The 7,501-nt window shown below is 38.3% G+C and overlaps 1 protein-coding gene across 1 annotated transcript in view; it reads left to right on the top strand.

The window, feature by feature from the left end:
• Positions 1-383: 383 nt before the first annotated feature.
• Positions 384-7,501, top strand: part of LOC140164932 (probable helicase with zinc finger domain) — a 66,652-nt gene continuing 59,534 nt past the window's right edge. The window contains 1 exon segment of the mRNA XM_072188330.1: positions 384-436. The gene's annotated coding sequence lies outside the window, so the exon portion shown is untranslated.

Below are 7,501 nucleotides of genomic sequence, written 5' to 3'. Positions count from 1 at the left end.
TTTTAGGGCGTAATAGGCCTATACAGACCTGGTAATATTGCAAAGGTGCCAAAAATATCTGTGCCAAAAATCGCCCCCCCTCCTTTCGAGTTTCGACCTGCCAAAATTGCTTGACCCCCCTTTCGCCCTGCTAAAATGCTCCCCCCTTTTTTGGCCTGCCAAAAATCCGGGCAAAAAATCTTTGCCCACCCCCTATAATTCACCACCCCGGGGGTACATATAATTATTGCACCACCCCTAATTATGATAATATTGTTTTTCTCTCACTTTATTTACTTCTCTCAATGAAAGCTCACCCCTTTAAGTTGCACGAAAGTGGACGAACCCATTAGCTCATTTAGAGGGAGCCCTCATGCGGCAATTCCGAGAAAAAACATCCTGACACAAAATGGCGGACGAAGAAAGGGACAAATGAGGAGCTACTGTGCAATTTTAGGTGCGTAGCAAAACAAAACTGACCGTAATTCTATGTCGTAGTGATGCTTTCCTACTTGCAAACACCGATGCATTTCGGAGGTAGGTTTGAAAAGTATTGGTGCTAGTCATAGATGATGTCCGTGCTCGATTTGGAGTTTTGCATTGGTGTTTTGACAGCTGACAAAAGGGCATCCCCGAAATGGCTATGTGATTACATCATCAATGTGATTATCATATTGCGATTGTTTTGTTGTATGATGATTAATTTGACACCTTATAATGCTTATTGCTTAATATACCCCAAGGAGGGAAAGATAACCCACCTTACATTCAGATATGTCACTCACTTACATTGCTAAATGTTTATTGTGATTGCACTCTCTGAACTGTTGATGTTGTGCTGATTTTTAATTTTTGGTTACCAACCAAAAACATGGAAAACAAAAATTTAGCCCTAGGGCCTAGGCCTACTAAATTTGCATCAAACTGTCACAAGCCCTAAAGTTAATGTTTTATTACTTCAGTGGTCTGTCGTGTGCACCTAGCAAACACCATGTACACACACGCAATGATACACAGAACATGAGAAGTAAAATTGAGTCAATGGTCTTGACAACAAGACAGTTGATTGGAATTGTTTTGTCATCGGTGCACAGAAGTTGGAGGAGCAAGGGTGAAAATAAGAAATGATGAACCAGGGGCTCCTTTTTGCAGAAATCGGCCCCTGGTTCACTTCATTCAACATGGAACCAGGGGCCACTTCTAATCAACAAGGGGCCAATATTTTGTTCTGGATAAGTTCATCATGTATTAATGGCTAGTATGGAATTACATTTTTGGGTGCTAGTGACCAGGGGCCAGTCTGTGAAGAAAAGTGTCCCCTGGTCAGCTTAAATTTAGATGGAACCAGGGGCCATTTCAGGGTTTCTGGGGGCTAAACGTAGTTGTAGTAACTACAAATTTCGAACGTTTGAGGACTTGTTCTCAAGTTGTAGGTACTCCTGTAGGGTGCCTCCAGGGTTTTATTTTTGCAAGTTTGCATTAGTATATATCTGGTATAATACTCACTTTAGAAATCCGTGTTACCGATGTATGTCATCTGTGATTGCTAAACTTATTCTATGCATCAGCTTTTGTTCAAAGAAATATTTAAAAAGACGATTTTTGAGCGATTTTTATGAGCAGCGAAAAGTCCACTCCACGACTATGTACATACGTGAATGGTGATGAATGCACGCTAAATCGCGGCGACACATACACATAGCTCCTTGGAACTCACGGTCAGAGCCGTGAGTTCCAATTATTGGAACTAGGCTAAACGGCTCCCGTCTCCCACTTATTTTCACCCTTGGGGAGGAGACCTTGCCACTTCTACATGTTCGTTGATTACCAGCACGTACCTGGACCACGAAAGTACTAAAGAAATTATGCCTAGCCCAAAAAATTAAGTCTCAGAATAAAATATTCGCTTGCTGACATGATCGTCATGATCGTTTTGGGTTAGGCCCTAAAGGCTACACAGTTAGAACGCTGGACAACCGATTCTTTAGAAATGCATAGTCGCGCTAAAAGTCGATTGATACATGTTGCCCCTTTATTATAAAATCATTAACAAGAACGATTTCAAATGGAATAAATGTTTCATTTTTAATTTGAAGCAACTAGCCCAGCAATCTTTTTATAGCTTTTTGAGCTTATTAAATATACTTTTAATTTGGCATGTAACCTCCATCGTGCATAAATTAAAATTTTAGCAACATATGGACGCATGTCATGAACTGGGCATAAAAAGTGTTACACACACTAAAATGTCAAAAATCACACCGATTTGTATTCAACTGAACATAACTTTTTATTTTGTACATATCATGTATAGAGGCCGTCAGCGTGACGTCATATGCCGCCATCTTGTGGGTACAGGCTGCGATGGTCGTTCGATCTCCATGGGTGAACAGCAAAATCACCGTGGTGATGCGTGATAACAGCTGCGTGGCAAGCTGCGCCCTGCGCGTAGTGTCTGACGCAGAATCCCGCGTATCATTTGTACCCACAAGATGGCGAAAGCCTGACGGCCTCTATAGGAAAGTATACAATTTTAGGAAGTCTACATTACAAGGATCTCATATGTGGCTAGACTTCTCCGTAGTCCACTTGCCATGTGCATATTCAGAATTACCTTTGCATTTTTAAAAACTCCGATTGTGTGCACAATTGATAGATTTTCCTGATCTATTCAGTCACCATACGCCCTCTGTTAGCTTGATACCCAAGTGGACTACTGACATTCGATTGCGGTCAAAATGCTTAACACAGGCCCCTATGGCAAGAATGTCGGATTTTTGGCCTACTAAGAATAGCATGATGTGATGCATTTCATATAAATTAACCAATTGTGATGCAGCATTTGTGTAGGCGGGGCCTTACCATTTTCCCGATAGTAATCAATGTCATTTGCATTATTGTGACCTCATTTTATGCTGTTCCCGTGGTGTTTGGCTCTCTTGCGGTAAAACTTCAAAGTTTGTTTATATGTGATGAACCAGTGGAAGAAATACGTTCATGCACGTGTCATGTGTGGTACAATGTACGTGTGTGGGTAAATCCTGATCGGGTAAATAACTTCAAAAGTGTGTCTCTACTGACTATAAAATATACCTAAATTATTTTATAAACATAATTATTTAGCTACGCTGTTTAGAGACGGACCATGACATGGCCAATATCACCCGAGACTTCTTCAGGGAATTCTGCTGATGAGGCCGGGTGCGATACAAAACAAACTGCGATTCATCATGCATTCTCACTAGGATGTGAAAATTGTAAACTGGCTCAGGAAGAAGTCCTTCATCATTCCATGGCTGGTAAAGACGTTTTCACCATTCTACCCAGCTTTTTAGCAGGGGGGGGCTCACAAAATGGAATTTGTTGATAACCCATTCTTTAGGTCAGAAAATTTTGCCAAAAATACCTAGTTTCCTGGATTTTAATGACATTTTTTCACTTCACCTGAAATTATTGGGGGGGGGGGGGGGGCGGGGGTGAAGAGTATTCTAGCCCCCCCGGTTCCTAAGCTACCAACTAGATATAATATGGGAAATATATTTTCTACCAAAGCAGCACCGTTTGCTATGACTTTTTGTCGGGTGGGAAATCCCAGACTAGAAGAAGCACACAATGTGAGTTTACCTTGGGAAGCAAAATATGAAAGCATTTACATCGATAGTTCTAGCCCGGGACAATATTGTCTTCAAGGAAAGAAATTATTCGCGACACATGGAGAACGATTGTGCGGATTATTAAATTATTGTGGTAATCATTTTTTTAAAGATAAATATTTCATAATAACGGGAAAATTAGTTCATATCTCTCTTAATCCGTCTATATTTGTAGCTATTTTAGAATTTTGGACATGAGGCTCTTTCCGTCTTTCGGCATGCCATTAAATATCAAAAGCACCTGAAGTAACTAGTGCTAATTAAGGGGGCCGGCATTTTCTTCCAAATTAACAAAACATCCGCGTCAATAAAATTGCGCCCCCCCCCTATTTCGGCAACAAAATGTTATGCCCCCCCCCACCCACCAATACACCTTAGCCCTTAAACAAACTAAAATTGTATTGAAATCATTGAAATCAGTCTTTTTGAATTAAAAATAAACAAACTATCTCACCAAATATTTTATGACCCCCCTATTTTTCTTTCCAAAAATCTATGACCCCCCTCTTCCGAAAAAAATGCCAGCCCCTAAAATAACAGAAAAGTCAACATCGTGTTGTGATGTGATCTTGCCGGCCTATTTTTAAAAATAATGTCCTGTCTCATGCCAATATTTTGCACTCAGTTGTGGGTTTGTGCACTACACAAGTGAGGTTCGTGATACCTGTAAACAGGCCAAGATAGATGCTATATGCAAATTAGGGTATTTTCTCCTGCTGATCGATTTTGGCAAATAAATTGCTGCACTTTCCCACGGGGATGACAAATAGTTGGCGTTGTATAATTTGACTTTTCCATAAAGGTATTTCTTATTTATTTGGGTTATTATTCGATATTTATCACAGTAAATACTAAATATAATCTTGATCGATTTGTACCACCGTTGATTTTTCTTTAAATAAATTGTATTATCTTTTGCCAAATCGAGAACCCCTGTACAATTATGGACCGAGACAGAAACTATTCGCTGTTTCTGATTGGTCAAGGGTGGAGCCAATTTTATTCTCATCGTAGCGTCACTGACTTAACTGCAATCGTTTGTCCATAGTCGTATTTTTCGTGAGTACCGTAACGTGAGCAATTCTAGTCCAAAATAAAACAGACTGCTAGAAAATCACTGGTAGGCATGAAGGGAGCCCTCTTTCAAAAAATATTAAAAAACAAAAGTAAGGCAGGACACAAATGATCACTTAGAATGCCTAGACTATTTATTACATTATAATATCGAGATAGATAACATAGGCCTATTTCTAAATTTCTCAAAATTCGACTATGGCATAGTCTAATATGTGGCAAAAACAAAGTCAATATTCAGGGTGGGTAAAATTTATATAGGGTGTAACATAATAATAATTTTAAAATAAATGCAATTTGTTACACCCTGGTAATTTTTTCTCCATTGATGAATAAGTAAAAACAGATATTGATCTAGAAGGATGTAACCATGGCCTTTCATTTAAAAAAAAAATCTGGGGCTGATTTCATTGTGGTTAGAACATACAGGGTGGTCAAAATTGTGTATTTTTACCAGGTAAAAAACAAAGTTTTCAAGCTATATAGTCCCTTGAAAGACCTGTTTATCTGATGTTTGATTATTTACCATCTAGATAAGTTTAAAAAATCACATTTGCTTAAGTTTCCTTCTGCTTTGTAGAGCTAGTATTGAGAATACAGGGTGATCCATTAAGCGGAGATGATTTTTGTTGTGCGATGACCAAAAAATCCATCTTCTTCATAATACATTGGATTTTGTTGTGTGGTGATAAACAACACATATTAATCTTGTTTTATATTAATCATTTCTGCTCTATTTGGTTATCAATGTTCCAAAACCTAGAAAGGAAGTATGAACAACGTATACAAAACCCCCACAGAAAATGGGTTAAAATGAAGTTAATTAACAGTCAATTAATTAATTAATAGGGTGCATAACATTCAAAACTGTTTATATCATGAAATAGATCTAGTATCAAGAATACTATGTATGAAATTTGTGGTTCATGCTACTTGTACTTTTCTAAATACAGCATTTCAAAGTTGCTTCCTTTTTTGCTTTTTTTGTGTAATTCCTATGGTGTGCGACATCCTCCCATGCGACGTCCTCCGATCCCCCGCAACCCACACGGACATTTTGACCCCCAACTCGCTTGTTACTAATCCAAATGAGCTATAAATGGTCTTAAATAAAGGGGGAGATCAATAGCAACAAAATGACACCAAATTTACTTCTTTAGGGGATGTAATTCTGAAATTAATTGAGACTGAACAATAAAAAACCTATTCACATGTAACAAATCCCCCATATTTGATAGCCCAGTTCACGACATGCGACCATATACCAATCAGTAAACGAGTTAGCATTATCGACCTATAACCACGCCCATTTTGCGACAACTTCTAGGGTCATGATGGTCAATGAAAATTCTCTTTCACTAAAAACATGAGACAGCGAAATACAGTATCCTTTATATTTACCAACCTTTGTTGTGGGGGCCACCTTAATTACGAACCGCGTAATTCTAGTTATACTTTTATTTTATCTTTTTTTTTTTTGTCAGTATCGATGTTCTAAAAATATTATGGCACTCAAGCGATGTGCAAAACTTGGTGTTTGTTTGGAAACGATAGAAATTAGAATATGGGAAAATTAGCTGTCAGTATTGTAATTTTGTAAACAAACCCACATGTCATTAGTGTTCAGGCCTTATATTAAGTATGCCTGGACCAGGAGCTAAAAAGAGCTCCTGTTCCCAAAGATGGCTCCTGGTCCTATAGTTTACAGTGTTAGTGTTACATTGTCCCGGTACATTGTCCAACTTGTGATTTTTGTATTATAATAAAAGTTGTTTATTGTGATGAAATATGGCTAAATGAATTGCAATGAAGTGCTATCAGTTCATTATACATGTACCATGGTCATTCCCAGTGTTCGAAATAAGCAGTTATCCTCTTGTCCTCTTGTCCAAAAATCACTGGGGACAACCATATTGAGCTATGTACTTATCCCCTGGACAACCACTATATTTAACCTCCAAAAGTATGATACATTTTGGGGACAACCAAAATGTATTGAGGACAAGCAGAATTTATGCTTTAGTTATCCTCGGGATAACCTTCATATTTTCCTGGCGCTTTGGGGTGTGCAGTAATTTTCTGTACTCCGGGGTGGTGAATTCTGTACATAATGATGGAGGATCATACAGTAAAGTCACTGAGTGGGCACTTATAACGGTATGGGCAGTTTAAAGGAGGATTTACGTGATCCTAGCATCCTCTTTTTATGACATTTTCAGTAGATATCCACGAAAAAAGCTTATTTCCAAAATTTCAGTTGATTCCGATTTTGCGTTTGCGAGTTATGCATGATTATGTGTATTACACTGCTCCATAGACAATGTGTTGTAATTTCGTTCTGGTGCACCAGAGCGAAATTCAAATTTGGCGATATTTTTTGCTAAGCGAATTAATCTGCAAGAAATATTTGGTACATAAACATTATGTAGCCAGAGGTATCCAGTGGTGTAAAAATCTCAACTTTTTTGGGGAAAAGTGGGGGGATGAGGCTGTGGATCACGAAATGCCCCTTTAAATGGAACAAATACGGTAAATGGATGTGAATTGAATCTGAAGCTGAGAAGACAGGAAATATAACAGATTATACTATACTAGTAAATATACACCGTGTTACATTTTTGTTGAACCATGAAATGGTCTCGGCCTTTGTTAGTCTATATCTAACTTGCCGTACTCTAGAGAATACTCACTTTTTGATCTGAAATGGACATATCTTCAAATGCCAAGATGGTATGACCACCCAGGTGGTGTCAAATGAAAGAAAAAAGTTAAGAATAATAAAAAATTTACCCCAC

The sequence above is a fragment of the Amphiura filiformis genome, chromosome 11 (assembly GCF_039555335.1).
Source record: "Amphiura filiformis chromosome 11, Afil_fr2py, whole genome shotgun sequence".
Taxonomy (NCBI): domain Eukaryota; kingdom Metazoa; phylum Echinodermata; class Ophiuroidea; order Amphilepidida; family Amphiuridae; genus Amphiura; species Amphiura filiformis.
Note: the sequence above shows the minus strand (reverse complement) of the source record. Positions and strands in the feature narration are given on the sequence as shown.